The 15602-nt window shown below is 40.8% G+C and overlaps 2 non-coding genes across 2 annotated transcripts; both read left to right on the forward strand.

The window, feature by feature from the left end:
* Nucleotides 1-9380: 9380 nt before the first annotated feature.
* On the forward strand, nt 9381-9484 carry LOC142871213 (U6 spliceosomal RNA). The gene has a single exon (XR_012919476.1). It is a non-coding gene; the product is annotated as a U6 spliceosomal RNA (small nuclear RNA).
* A 4116-nt stretch (nt 9485-13600) lies between these two features.
* LOC142871195 (U6 spliceosomal RNA) lies at nt 13601-13707 on the forward strand. Its single transcript, XR_012919459.1, has one exon. It is a non-coding gene; the product is annotated as a U6 spliceosomal RNA (small nuclear RNA).
* Nucleotides 13708-15602: the final 1895 nt, after the last annotated feature.

Consider the following 15602-nt stretch of genomic DNA (forward strand, 5'->3'; position numbering starts at 1 on the left):
AATCTTTTTTTGTGTTGCAAATATCTGATTCTGTTTCATCAGTATGCATGAAAAACAAAGACAAAAATTATTTAGAATAAGCCAGTCACAATGAATCTACTTGCCTTTAGACATTAAATAAAAAGTCTTTCAAAACCCTGAGTCATCACATAAAGTAGATTATCTATAATCTGGATCTTATCCTTGTTTGGGTCCATGTGCTTTTAAAATCATTTTTCTTTTATCGGAAATTAGTGGTTACAATGAAACATGATTAAAATTTATTGCAAACAGCATTTCCTTATTTTCTTGCTCACACTCTTGTTTACAAGTTCTTGAAATGTCTAACATTTTCCTTCAGTTTTTTCATCATAATTCAAAAGAGATTCTTTAGTTAACTGTGAATTGATGATTGTTCTATTCTAATAATGTTACTGTTAGAGATTTCTTTTCAGTACACATACTGTGTTTTCTAGCCAAACTTATAACTCTCTCATATATAATTTTAATCAATTTCATCATGCATCCTTTCTTCTTTTACTGAACATGGCACCACTTGGCTTTTTAGATGCTATACTTGTGGGGAAACAATTTTAGTATAAATTTATAATGTACTTATTTTTAATCAATATGAGGTTTAATTTCAGAAATATAACATATCATAAATTTGAATAAATGTATATGAACTAAATTTATGTAAATTATAATATTTAACAATCAAATGGTATACATAAAAAAGTTTGTATCAAAAATATAAAAAAACTCCCTTGTGCACTGTTGATGGGAATGTAAATGATATAGTTGCTATGGAAAACAGTATGGTCATTCCTCGAAAAATCAAAAATGGAATTATCATATGATCCAGCAACTCCACGTCTGGATATTTATCCAAAAGAATTGAAAGCAGGGTCTCGAAGACAGGTGTATAGATCCATGTTCATAGCAACATTATTCATAATGAATATGATAGGCATGCAGTCGTATCACACTGTGGTTTTAACTTGCATTTCTCTATGATTTATCTCTGTAGTGCTTTATACCATATGCCAATGTTAAAAAAATGTGGTGTATGTACACATGCTCAGAAAGAAACATCATGTAGTATGATCTTTTTTGTGCCAATGTACGTATGTGTACATAATTCAAAGTTTTGGAAACAATATATCAGAAGTATTTCCTTTCGAGGAAGGAGAGAAGCCTTCTTTCACTTAATACATTATGTACAGTTGGAATTTTTTTAATAATTCTGTAACTTTATGGCTAAAAAAAAACTGGTTAAACAATTAATAAATACAATTCCTGCCTCTTACGGGAAAATAATATCAAAATCCATCCGAAAAGACAACTCAGCGGATTCCTCCTCTCCAGAGGTCGGATGAGCCAGTCACATTCCTAACACAGAATTTTAGGCATGCAGAGGCACAGAGCCGGGAGAGCAACGGATCTAGAGAAATCCCTGTGTTGGCTGTCGGCGGCTTAGCGCTTCCCAAAACTGCAGCCCGCAGAGGAGCAAATCCTCTAAGGTGTGCCAGAGCAACACTACCTGGACTAAGACAGCAAGGGCAAAGGGTCAGGGACGTGACAACTAAAGCTGTCCCTTTTTATCCCGAAAAGTCGAAGTTATTCCACCGGCCACATCTAAAAGGCTTCCACTTCAAGCTTAGGGGGCTAAAACTAAGTCACATGGCCACCCCTAGCTGCAAGGGAGACGGGACACTGTGCGTTGTAGACAGCCATGGGTTAGCCAACCAACTGTGTCTGGACACTGGGGTGGTTACACGTGACACATACTTGAAAAGCTGAGTTTCTAATGCTGTCCAAGAATATCTAAAATAGGGCTCCCTGAATGTCTACTCACAAATAGCATTGTAAATTTGGCAAGAAAAGTAATGGGCGTGCCAAAGAAACCGAGCAAAGAAAAGGGCTTTTGAGCAAGATAAATATAATTATCTTCATCAGAAAAAAATTGAGAAAATCACATTGTATTCCAAGCAATATTATAAATTCATTGCTACCCAACTTTGCACCCTCTTCGTTCCCGCACCTGTGAAAGCCTGAGAGCAGTACTGCATGCCTGCCTGGAAATAAAGACGTCGTGATTCTCGGCCATAAGCAAAAGCCTTCTGTGCTCAGGCACTGTGCTGGGCACTGAGACGCTTTCAATCCACCTGAGGAGTCGAGAACAGTGTCTGCTAAAATCCAGTCCTGTGCCAGGTTGCATGGTTCCGAGGTCAGGAGTTCGAAACCAGCCTGAGCAAGAGTGAGGCCCCGTCTCTACTATAAATAGAAAGAAATTAATTGGCCAGCTAACATATATAGAAAAAATTAGCCGGGCATGGTGGCGCATGCCTGTAGTCCCAGCTACTCAGGAGGCTGAGGCAGGAGGATCACTTGAGCCCAGGAGTTTGAGGTTGCTGTGAGCTAGGCTGGCGCCACGGCACTCACTCTATCCTGGGCAGCAAAGCGAGACTCTGTCTCAAAAAAAAAAAAGAAATTCTCCTTGTAAGTGAGTTTAGAGTTTTTCCTGATGGAGTCTGTGTCCCCTTCCCTTCCTTTTCCTTGCTTATTTCCAGGACTTGTCCCAATTCAACAGGCAGAGAGAGTGACATTTTAAACTTCTTTCTTGTGCCAGCTCCCTTACAAAAAATGGAAAGCTATGAGTTGTGTGCTCTTCCAGGCACAAAAAAGAGGAAACCTTTCTCCATCTCTATCGTTTATTATTTCGGAATCAGAGCTCCTGAAAATACAGTCATGTGTCGCTTAACCAGGGGGATAGTTCCGAGAAATGCATCGTTAGGTGATTTCATCGTTGTGCAAACATTATAGAGTGTACTTACATCAACCTAGATGGTATAGCCTACCACACGCTCAGGCTATAAAATATATCCTATTACTCCTAGGCTATCAACCTCTACGGCATGTTAATGTATTGAATACTCAGGCAACAGTAATGCAAATCACTTGACAATAGAACATTTTTAGTTCCATTATAATCTTATGGGACCACTGTTTTATATGTTGTCCCCATTGTAGACCAAACCGTCGTTATGGAGTGTGTGATTGTAGTATCTCTTTAAGACAGAGGCTGACCAAAAAGTTCTATCTAGGATTTAAAGAATAGGTGTGCACCAATGAATAATTTTCAGATAATTTGTCCCAAAGAGGTGAATCTTCTTTTGCCCAGGGGTAGTCACATGATTGGCCTTTTTAGTCAGACACAGGGCAAGAAGGCAGGTTTTGTTCTGGGGTTAGGATGGGACCCAGACTTTTATATCTCAGTAAAGGGTACCACTCTCTGAGACCCTTGTTTCATAACACTGAACACTGGGGAGACAGTGGATCAATTTGAGCGAGTCCCGGGTCTTCTGGGAGGCAAGACATAGCTTTAATCACCCCAGCTCTCTGATAACGTAAAGTCGGGGATTTATAAAGGTGACCCAGGATGGCTCCAAAGGTAAATTAACTCCACGATAGCAGAGATCTAAACTAGTCAACGGGTCCAGGTGCAGTGGCTCACGCCTGTAACTCTAGCACTCTGGGAGGCCAAGGCAGGCGGATCGCTCAAGGTCAGGAGTTCGAAACCAGCCTGAGCAAGAGCGAGACCCTGTCTCTACCAAAAATAGAAAGAAATTAGCTGGACAACTAAAAATATATAGAAAAAATTAGCCGGGCATGGTGGTGCATGCCTGTAGTCCCAGCTACTCAGGAGGCTGAGGCCGGAGGATCGCTTGAGCCCAGGAGTTTGAGGTTGCTGTGAGCTAGGCTGACGCCACGGCACTCTAGCCTGGGCAACAGAGTGAGACTCTGTCTGAAAAAGTAAATAAATAAAATAAACTAGTCAACTGGGCTCATAACAAGGGCCCCAGCGTCAATGAGGAAGGGCCACCCTAGACACACGTCCTGCTGATGCTGGAAGCACGCCCTGGCCAGCCGCCAGGGCATGGTGCTTGTGACGCAACAGACAGGACCTGAGCATAGGGTTGTGAAATGGGGGGAAGCCCAATAATGAAGCAACTTTTTATCAAGGGCCAGAACAGAGGAATGGGACTTTCCACCTGCCCTCAACGATCTGGGGTGCCAGCAATTGGACCAGGTGGCACCATTTCAGAGTGGACTATCACCATGTGCAGATCGCTCCACTCCAGCCATGCTGGCCTTCTTGCCGCCGCACTTGGGCCACTCCTGACACCCTCCCTGCAGATGGCCTTGGCACTGGCTGTTCCCTCTGCCTGGAATGTTCTTTCCTCAAGCGTCCACCTGGCTGAATCCCTTGCCTCCTTGAAGTCTTTGTTCAACTCCTCCCTCTCAAGAAAACCTAATTACCCTGGCCACCCTAGTTAATATCATATTCTGACCATGCACCTAACCTCACGCTCCTGATCCCTGGCTCTAATTTATCTTTTTTTTTTAATCCCGTAACACTTATCACCTTCTGACTTCCTATATAGTTACTTATTTATTGTGGGTATTGTATGTCTGCCCTTGCTAAAACATAAGTTCCACGAGGCAGGCATGTTCGTTTTATTCACTGACGTATCCTAAGCACCTAGAATACTGCCTGCCTGGTGGTGAGTGCTCAATGGATGCGTGTTGAACAATGAATAATGAATGCCAAGCATTGATAAACCCACAAAGGAGCAATAGATGTGCCGTTCCACACCTTCCCCAATAACCTAAAGCCTCAAGCTCCATAAAGAAAGAAGAAGCTCCATAAAGAAAGAAGAAGCTCCATTCTCCCCATTTCCTGTACTCCACCTCTCATCCATACCCCCCCTCCTAGCCCCAGGCTCTTCCCCTACTGCTTTGTTTAGCAACCATAACCCTCTGCCCAGGGAAAGTAGGCATGTTTTCCCTTCTCAATTTACTTTTAAATATTAGCAGATGGTAAGAGTTGATATAATAACTGTCTCCTTTCTTTCTTTTTTTTTTTGACACAGTGGATGCTATGAACCTCGTATTTTGCCCTTGGTTTTATTTGTCAAATAGAAGACAGAATCTGCTATAGGGTCAGCATTAGGTCTGGACACTGACCTCATATTGTCAACACTATATTGACTTTCATGTATTCACAGTGTTTGAAAACATTTGCTCTAGTTCCAACAATCAAGGTCAAGAGATAAGGATCCAAATAAGAGAAGAGGATGGAAACCAGTCCATCTGTCAAATGCCAGGGAAAGGACAAAGCCACAGGCTAGGCAGTAACAGAATCTTGCTCTAGAGTGAATCACTAGAAAAAAAAAAAATATATATATATATATGTGTGTATATATACACACACCCACACATACACACATCAAAGCATTTAAACAATCCTAACATGTAAACAGACAACTAAAAACTTTACCTAAATTCATGAAGCAGCAATTAAAATTTGGATGCACCCTGGTGAATATTGTGGTGTTGAGTTTAGGATTTAACTAATAAATAATTCCATTTTCCAAAACCTAAAATCATAAGCAATTACGTGTGTAAAGAACATAGAAAACACGCAATAGAAAAAAATCTTCATTGACACTCACTTTCAGTCCTAAAGATGATATTCAGGGATCTGATTTAGGGAGAACAGGTGCTGAGTGAACTCCACAGGACACGAGGAAGTCACTGGAAGAACTGTGTCAGCCAATTAAAATGTGGCAGATTGCACAGTTAACAAGAGAGACCATCATGCTTTGTTCTTTGAATCAATAAACAAGTCAAATAAAGGGTAAAATTCAACATCAAAGGGTACAATTCAACATCAAATATTCTGTCCCCCCCATGCATTCATCCATCCAATTATCCCAACACTGGGTGCCTACTAAAGGTCCAGGCAAAGGAGCTTAAAGTCATTGAAAAATAAAAAAGAAAGAAGTAGCTCCTAGCACAAAAAGTTCCCAGTAAGGTAAGAGAAAGATTAGTCAGAGAAAGTTTCACTAAAATGCAGCCAGAGCTGAGAACCATTGACTTGTTTGCAGTCTTGGGTCAAAGCAAATGAAAGAGCAAACACATCAGTCGATATTTCTGTGATGTTTTTGCTTAGTCACATCTATTTGCTTTACAGGGCCTTCATATCTATGTATTTATTTTAATCAAATTACTTCTATTTTGGCTAGTTTATAAAGGTAACATTGGCAGAACGAAAGATGTTATATTAGTCCGTTTTGCGCCACTATAGAGGAATGCCTGAGGCTGGGTAATTTATAAAGAGAAGAGGTTTATTTGGCTCACAGTTCTGCAGATGGTACAGGAAGCATCACGCCAGCATCTGTGAGGGCTTCAGGGAGCTTCCAGTCAAGGCGGAAGAAGAAGGGGGAGCAGGCTTCACAAGGCGGGAAAAGGAGCAAAGAGAGAGGGGAGGTGGTGCCAGCCTCCTTTAAATAACCAGCTCTGGTGTGAACTACCGCGTTTCCCCGAAAATAAGACAGGGTCTTATATTTAATTTTCCTCAAGAAGACACCCCAGGGCTTATTTTCAGGGGATGTGTTATTTTCTCCTCAAAGCCTCAGCTTGCAGCACGCACAGCATGGCCGGGACCTGACAGGGGGAGCCGACCTCTTTGGTGGGGCTGCCCGCACCTTTGCAGTCACTTCTGGGATAGTAGCTGTCACGATGGGGCAGATGAGAAGGGCTGCTCGTCTTCTTTACTGCCCTGTGACGAAATGCATGGGTTGTGAAGATATGCTGCATAGCCACACCCATCACTAGGTCTTATTTTCGGGGTAGGGCTCATATTGCACAAATGCTTAGAAATCCTGCTAGGGCTTATTTTATGGGTAGGTCTTATTTTTGGAGAAATACGGTAATAAAGTGAGCACTCGCTTGTTACCATGGGGAGGGCACAAAGCCATTCATGAGGGATCCGCCCCCAAGACTAAAACACCGCCCATGAGGCCCCGCCTCCAACAATGGGGATCAGATTTCAACATGAGATTTAGAAAGGCCAAACATCCAAACCGTATCATAGGTTATGTCTTTTTTTCCTTTATTTTTTTCAATTCCCTCCATGAAGCAATTAGGATCTTCAAACTTGGGTCTGAAATGACCGAAAAAGTCAAGAAACATTTCCATTAATTAAATGCTAATTTTATAGGTGAAAAAAACTCATGTTCAAAAGCTTATTGAATGTCACCCACTAACAACTCTAGCAAAAAAAATAAAAATAAAAAACTGTTCTTCACCTCTGTGGTCCTAGAAAAACTTATGGGAATTCCCATAAGGCTGCGTTATTCTGGTTATTTATGACGTGTTAACCAATTGTTAAATTAAATAAATGTAAATAATTAATTATAAATTGTAGGGCAGAGGCATTTGTAGGACAGAGGAAGGGCAGAAAAATTCTTCCAATTGTCAGGAATTTACTTGGGTGGGGCCATGAGCTAACGGCAAACTTTTGCTTCTGGTCATTGCTTGCTTGCTGCACCGCTGTATGGGGAATTATGGGATGAGGTCATTGAAGCACGGGCGACTGGCCCATCAGGCAATAGAGGGCAACCAACCCGCCAATTATTTCAAAAGGCAATAGTGGGCAACCAATCATTTTAAAGGTCAACGCATAATCCAAGCGTAGTCGGCTTGTGCGCAGCTTGTGCACCATGGGGATAAAAGGCATGCCGTTGTTCCGGTCGGGGTCCTTGCCTGCGAGAGTGGCCACTGCGTTGGCTCTCTGGGGCTTGGACCCTGGCTAGCCAGAAAATAAACCTCCTCTTGCGTGATTGCATCCTCAATGTCTCTGCTTTTCTGTCCGGTGGGGCTGTGGAAGGTCGGTCCCTAACAAAATAATTGACCATATAGACCATTAAAATGACTCAGTCTGACCCTGTGTATAGGATACAGAGTCAACCCAGCAAGATACTTGTGGCGCATGTGAGAGAGATCAGAGTGGCAAATTAAGTGCAGTGTTTGATTGAGAGTCATAAAGATTCAAGAAAGTTGGTAGACAGTATTTAAGCTGGTTAATTTATGTTTAAAACTGTATGTACTAAGTGCTTTCCTGCTACAGTCATAAAAGCAGATAAGGAAAGTCTTATTACAATGCTTCACCCAAGACTTCCTCCTTTTCTTTCTTTCTTTTTTTTTTTTTTTTGAGATAGAGTCTCACTCTGTTGTCCTAGCTAGAGTGCTGTGGCATCAGCCTCGCTGACAGCAACCACAAACTCCTGGGCTCATGTGATTCTTCTGCCTCAGCCTTGCCCAGTAGCTGGGTCTACAGGCATGCGCCACCATGCCCGGCTAATTTTTCCTATTTTTAGTAGAGACGGGGTCTCGCTCTTACTCAGGCTGGTCTCGAACTCCTGAGCTCCAACAATCCACCCGCCTTGGCCTCCCAGATTGCTAGGATTACAGGCAGGAGCCACCATGCCTGGCCAAGATTTCCTCTTATGTGGAGTTAAACTGTCCTGAAATTACTGGAAAATAGGAACTTGATCATATCACTAAATTTGAAACGGATGAATGAGCAAACTCATTGAGGATTTGCAACAAAATCTAAATGCTCATTATGATGGACAACATTGCCCTTGATGCATGACCAGGTCCTTCTCAGCCCCACCTCATTCACTAGCCCCCAGCCACGCTGCCATTCTTCCCAGTTCAGGACTGTGACAGATGCTAGCCCACCTGGCAGGAGAGGGGCTTCCTAAATGCTGATCCTCCCAAATTCTGTTTCTCAATCTGGGTACCCCTCCCATTTGGGGCCCCCAAATTCTTTGCCATGGGGGCTGTCCTGCAATGTAGGATGTTTAGCAGCACCACCAGCCCCTGTCTCTATGTGGTGTATCCACCACACTCTACTGGAAGCCCAGTGAGGACTGCCACTGTGGGTACTTCATTGGCTATTGTACATCCAGCCCCCAGCATAGTGCCTGACACGAAAAAATGCTCAGTTAAAACTGGCCAAATAAAAATATCATACTAACATTTCAGAGGATTGTGAGGCTAGATTTATTCTGTAGTCCCTAAATAGACCCAAATCTATGCAGGGGTAGGCATTTATATCCTAGGATGTACAATGAGTAACTGGGTCACACTCAGCTATTGCCAATCAGCCTCCAATGGGCAAGCTCTGTCTCAACAACCAAGTGAAGGCCATTATAAGTGACCAGAGTCCATAGTTATTCTTCCTGCCCCAAGCCTGCTGTGCAATGTGGCCCAGCTGAGCCTGAGCCCAACAAATGGCAATTTGTCTATAACCCCAGCCATCTTTGTTCAGTTTGTATACCTTGGCTGTTGTCCAAATTTCCTGAATTACACTCTAGTTCCCTTTCCAAGACACACTTTCTCCTAAGATCCATCCATTTTATTATGACTCAAATACTCTCCTAGTTATTTCTAGCCACCCAGCCCGTGCCAATGACCACAGTCTATCCAACAACACAGACCAGCCCAAACCACACGGCAACAAATCCCACATAAAACTACCTAGAGTGCTCGCTTCAGAAACACATATACTAAAATTGGAACGATACAGAGATTAGCATGGCCCCTGCACAAGGATGCCATGCAAATTCATGAAGCATTTCACCTTAAAAAAAAAAAAAAAAAAAAACTACCTAGAAACTCCCATGCTGCCTCCTATCCAGTCATCAGACCAAATGCTAGCCCAGGTGGCCTGATTTGAAGCAGAATTTCCCCCTGGGGAGTAGGCTATTGAGTGCTGAATCACATTCCAAGCTGAAATCAATTTGAGGAAAAGGTATGTGGACTATTTAGAGAGAGAAGGAAGAATAGAGTGTATGATTGGAAATTGCTGAATCATAATCCCACACATCCATTCGCTGCTTTCTCCCCTTCCCTTATCTGTTCCAAAGGTCCCAGCCACTATATGATGACAATATCTACGGGAAAGTCTTCGAAATATATACTGATAGCCATGGAAACAATTAAACATAGCCATAACTCTTCCCACATTTCTAAAAAATCCAGTTCATATCAAAATTGAAGTCAACAACATTGGATTGCCCTCACTTAGTGGTTCTGGCGGAGTGTTTCAGCAAACTATTCCTTGTATTTAATTTCACTAGGTCATTAAATATGAAATGTCTGGTTTCGACTCAAAAGTGTAGTTAATTATATCTCAAACAAGAAGCAGTACCATTAATCAAAGTATGTGCCTAAACTATTGACACGGTTTTGCCATCTTAACAGTAGCTTGTTTATGCCAGTAACAAAGAAGCTTACCAAGCAAGTGGCAATGAAATCGCAAAAGGCATTTTTCACAGCTTGTTGAGAATTGAATATTTTTTCTTGCAAGAAGTGGTTCAAAGCCTGGAAGAAGTGGTAGTCAGTTGGTGCAAGGTCTAGTGAATACGGTGAATGACAGAGAGTTTCCATGTGCAGCTTCTGTAGCTTGAGCAGGGTTGTTTGTGCGACATGTGGTCAAGCGTTGTCTTGCAAGAGTATTGGCCTGTCTCTATTGACCAGTCTTGGCTGCTTAATCGCAAGCATCCTCATCATTTTATCAAATTGGTTGCAGTAGACATCTGCTATAATCCATTGACCAGGTTTCATGAAGCAATAGTGGATAATACCGGCGCTGGACCACCAAACAGACACCATTAGCTTTGTTTTGATGAATATTCAGTTTGGGACTGTGTTTCAGCACCTCATCTTTAAGCAACCATTGTGCCCAGCAGCTGCAATTGTCAAAAAGAACCCATTTTTCATCACAAATAACAATATGGTGTAATGGTTTGCCTTTATGTTGTGACAGCAAAGAAAGGCAAGCTTTGAGACTATGTCTCTTCTGACACTCATTTAATTCATGTAATATCCATCTATCCAGCTTCTTTACTTTGGCAATTTGTTTCAAATGGTCCAATGTTGTTGGAATTATAACGTCAAACCTTGCTGCTAATTAATGCATAGGTTGAGATGGATTCACTTCCACTACAGCTTTCAGTTCATCATTATCCACTTTGGTCTAGCGTCACCCAAGATTAAAATCAGTAGAATGGAACTTCTCAAACCCTTGACATACTGTGCGTTCATTAGCCACATCCTTCAGAAACACTTTGTTGATATTTCGGGCTGTCGGTGCTGCCCTGGCTCCACCACAAAACTTGTAGTCAAAAATAGCATGAGTTTTTGACTTACCAATGGTCTCACAAAAATTGCTCTAAAAAAATTTGGAAGATAATCACAAGCCAAAACATGAATTTGAAAGACTGACGACATACCTTCACAATAAAAATAAAACAAGAAGTGTCAAAGTGAAATGTCAGAGATATCAACTATCAAACTTAGTACTTAAGGAAATCAGACATTTCATACTGAGTAACCTAATAGTATGCAAGGAAAAGGAACCATTGTCCTTGACTTCCAGCTGACTTTTCCTTTGTAGCTTCAAGGTCAGCAAACTTTTTCTGTAAGAAACCAGATAGTAAATATTTTAAGATTTGATGTCCACATATAGTCTCTGTCCTTTCTTCTCCTTCTCCTTTTTCTTCTTCTGTTTTTTCTTGAACCCTTAAAAAATGCAAAAACCACTATTAGCTCCTGATCACACAGGCCATAGTTTGTTGACCCTGCCCCAAACCAACAACTTGAAAATATCTGAGTAATTATGTCAAACTGACAATTCAAGCCAAAGCCTATTTATTTTATTTGGGATTTTGTGCTCCTTGGTACAATCTCAGTTATTCTTGGATAAACTTCCTAGCTCTTAACTGATAACTGGTAAGTTATTGTTTGAGTTTAAGCTTAAGCTCCTTCAAGTTAGTCTGAGCAACATGGCAATACACTGTCTGTATCAAATAAAAGGTTTTTTTTTTAATTATCCAGGTGTGGTGGCATGCACCTGTGGTCCTGGTTACTCAGGAGGCTGAGGCAGGAGAATTGCTTGAACCCAGGAGTTTGAGGCTGCGATGAGATAAGATCACGCCACTGTACTTCAGCTTGGGCAACAGAGCAAGACCCTGTCTCAAAAAAACAAAAACAAACAAACAAAACTCAAGTTACTCATTGAGCTTATACTTAACATTTGTGCATTTTACAATATGAAAATTATACATCCATTTTTGAAACTTTTAAAACATTATTACTGTGTACATATTTATTGAATCTCTGTGTCTATCTTTCTAGAACCATGCCCAGCATACAGTAGACACTCATTTATTGTGTGTAATAGAAGGAAGAAGAGAGAGATAGGAGGATTGAGGGTGGTAGAGGGAAGAAGGAAGAAAGAAATTATTGAACACAATGATCCAGGGCTGTAAACTAAAAAGGGGAAAAATTTGAATGGCCAGATTTTCTTGAAAAACACCTGTTACATAGACAAAATGAGGAATTTCTGTATGCCTGGTTCCAATAAATAAATAAAATTGATCCATGAGAATCATAGCATTGTATCTGTGTTTACAAAGGCTCTTGCAGGTCATCTAGTGCAGCACAAATTAGCAATCCCTGACAGGCCTATCAGAAATGTGACTTGGGAAGTTATGACCAAGTAGTCTACATAGCAGGAGAGATTTCCAAAATTTAACTGGATACCATTTTAATATGCATAATAGCTTTATAAGTTTCCATAAAATTTGAAGTTCTTCAGAGTTACTTGTAAAAGGCATTTATTTATAAACCCTAAGAGTCAAGGAGAGACGGGTAACCCACTTCCCTGTGTAGAGAATTAGAAGTTTGTGGGGCGGATTGCCCAACTCTGAAAATCATGGACAAAGCTGCAACAATCAGGTTTAGCATGTCCCATCAAAGTCATCAATAAGAATAAAGGAAGTCTCCTGACCGAAATTGCCAGTCATCATGCCACCTTAGGCAAGCTGAGACAGTAACTCCCAAATTGTGTGAGATGAAGAAATTCATTCCTTTGTGTATAAGCACCTTTCAATTCCAAGAGGATTCAGAATCCGTCATAAAAATGTTTAAGATAATCAAAGCTATGATGTTATTCTATCGAGACTAGAGAATATGTACAAACTAGTGTTTTCTGTTCTGGGAATGTTTAGGACAATTAAGTTCATCAGTGTCAACCTTCTAATTACAATTTAAATGTGTAATTGAGTACTCATACAGACTTATTATTTTGGGTTGCAATCACTGACATTTGAAGAATAGCTTTGAAACATTTGAGAGAAATTTATCACTGTGCCTATGGGCACTTATTGTAACATTTCAAATTATATAGATTTGACATCCAAGAGGTGTTTAGTAATTTAAAATCAACCAGATTTCCTGGTGTGATAACCTAAGTTCTAAAATTGAGATCAAATGTAACATAACTAAGTTTCTGAGAAAACAGCCCAAATTAATCTGCTAATTCAGAGCTTCTTTGTGCCAGAGTAAGTTAGCCATAAAAGTTGGGACTTTGATCTATTTCAACATAGTATACATTGCCCTCTGTAAACATATCCTGCCTCCAATTCCCAAAAGTTTAAATGTAGGAACCCTTAACAAACATTCCACCTGTCAGCTGACAAGAGGGGTGTAGCAATAAAATAAGAACTAAATGTATATGATATCTAAAGAGAGTCTTGAGATCACTTTTTTCTAAATCTAAAAATATTTTTTTAGTGTAAGAAAATAGTGCTATTAGCTTTGAGTTATTTTCTAGTAGAGGTAGTTTTAAAATGACAATATAAACACATAATGTTGTAATGGGTGTGAACATTTCCTGTGACTATAAAAGAGCATGGTAGTGCTCGCTTCGGCAGCACATATACTAAAATTGGAACGATACAGAGAAGATTAGCATGGCCCCTGCGCAAGGATGACACGCAAATTCGTGAAGCGTTCTTAAAAAAAAAATAAAAAAAAAAAAAGAGCATGGTAGTCATAATTTTTTTTTTTCAAAAACAAAATTAAGGTATATGGACAAAGGAATAGTCCAGTTGGCGAAGAAGAAAAGATATACGTTAGGTAGATTTAACTGAAGTCTTTGTACCTTTTCATCTATGATTTTGCTGTTCCTTACTGCAATTCGGGTTTTCTGAAGGACAAAATAAATGAGGCAACTGTTTTCGGACATTAGACATTAGGCAGTACAGGACCAAGCTCCCCGAGAGAAGGGAAGCCCATGATGTGAGCAGCATAGTCTCCTCTGCTTTTTGGAAGAAACCTTGCAAACAATAGGGGTGAAGAAGTAGAGCCCAAACTGAACGCAGAAGTCCCCCTGAGCTAAAGAGGCACAGATGGGAGTTCCATCCATCCTGCTGAACGCCTGGAATTGGCAGGGTTGGTATTAGAGAGGAGGGAGCTGCAAAGATGAGTTCCTAGAAGTCCGAGTGGCAGTACCCTAAAGATCCTTGGTTGAGGGAAGAGCTGCACACATATGGGGCCAAACTCTGCAAGGTCCAGCAGGAAGAAACTGCTGCAGAGTTGACTAGCTGAGTGGTGTGAGCCCAGCTCAGTGCTGGGAGAACTAGCTGGACACTTTGTGTACTTCTGGAGACTGTAGGAAGACCACAGGGTAGGAAGAAGGATTATGCCCATGGGTATGGGCATTCTTTAGAGAAGAGGTTGGCAAAATTTTTCTTACAAGGCCAGATGATAGTAAATATTTTAGTCTTGCAGCTAATAGGGTCTCTTTCACAACTACTCAATTTTCTCATTGAGTAGCATGAAAGCAACCACAGATAACATATAAATGAGCATACTTGTGTTCCCATGAAGCTTTATTTATAGACCCCAATGGGACCTAAATGCTAGAATTGCAGATAAGAACATAAAAATTACCATTATAAATATGTTTAAGGATTTAGAAAAGATAAATATACTAAACAGAGAGGAAATCTCAGCATATGAATGGTAATTATAAAAAATAACCAAATGGAAAAGTCACAGTACCTGAAATAAAATATTGACTAGATATTCAAAAGTTAGTGAGCTTCAAGACAAATGAAAAGAAATCATCTGCCATGGTCTGAAATGTTTGCGTCCCTCCAAAATTTATGTGTTGAAATCTAATCCCCAATGTGATGGTAATAAGAGGTAGAACCTATAGGAGGTGATCAGATCATGAGATGAGATGAAGGACATTAGTGCCCTTATAAAGAGGTTTAAGGCTGCATGCAGTAGTTCACACCTGTAATCCCAGCACTTTGGAGGCTGAGGCAGGAGGATCATTAGAGCCCAGGAGTTTGAGACCAACCTGGGAAACAGAGTGAGACCTCCTCTCTACAAAAAATTTAAAAATTAGCCAGCCACGGTGGCATGCACCTGTAGTCCCAGCTACTCGGGAGGCTGAGGCAGGAGGATCAGTTGGGCACAGGAGTTCAAAGCTGCAGTGAGCTATGATTGTGCCACTGCACTGCAGCCTGGGCCATATAGTGAGACCCTGTCTCCAAAAAATAAATAAATAGATAGATAGATAGATAGATAGATAGATAGATAGATAGATAGATAGATAGATAAATAAGGCTTGAGGATGCTGCTGGAAGACACTGCATATAGGAATGGGGCCCTCACCAGACCCAAAATCTGCTAGTGCCTTGATCTTGGACTTCCCAGCCTCCAGAACTCTAAGCAATACATTTTCATTGTTTATAAATTGCCTAGTGTAAGGTATTTTGTTATAATATAGCAGGCTGAACAAACTAAGACATTATCCAATCTGAAGGACAAGAGAAAAAAAGTTAACGAATAGAGTCTTGGGGAAATATACAACAAAACCAAATGCTCTAACCTGTGTAACAGGAGTA

The sequence above is a fragment of the Microcebus murinus genome, chromosome 5 (genome assembly GCF_040939455.1).
Source record: "Microcebus murinus isolate Inina chromosome 5, M.murinus_Inina_mat1.0, whole genome shotgun sequence".
Lineage (NCBI taxonomy): Eukaryota > Metazoa > Chordata > Mammalia > Primates > Cheirogaleidae > Microcebus > Microcebus murinus.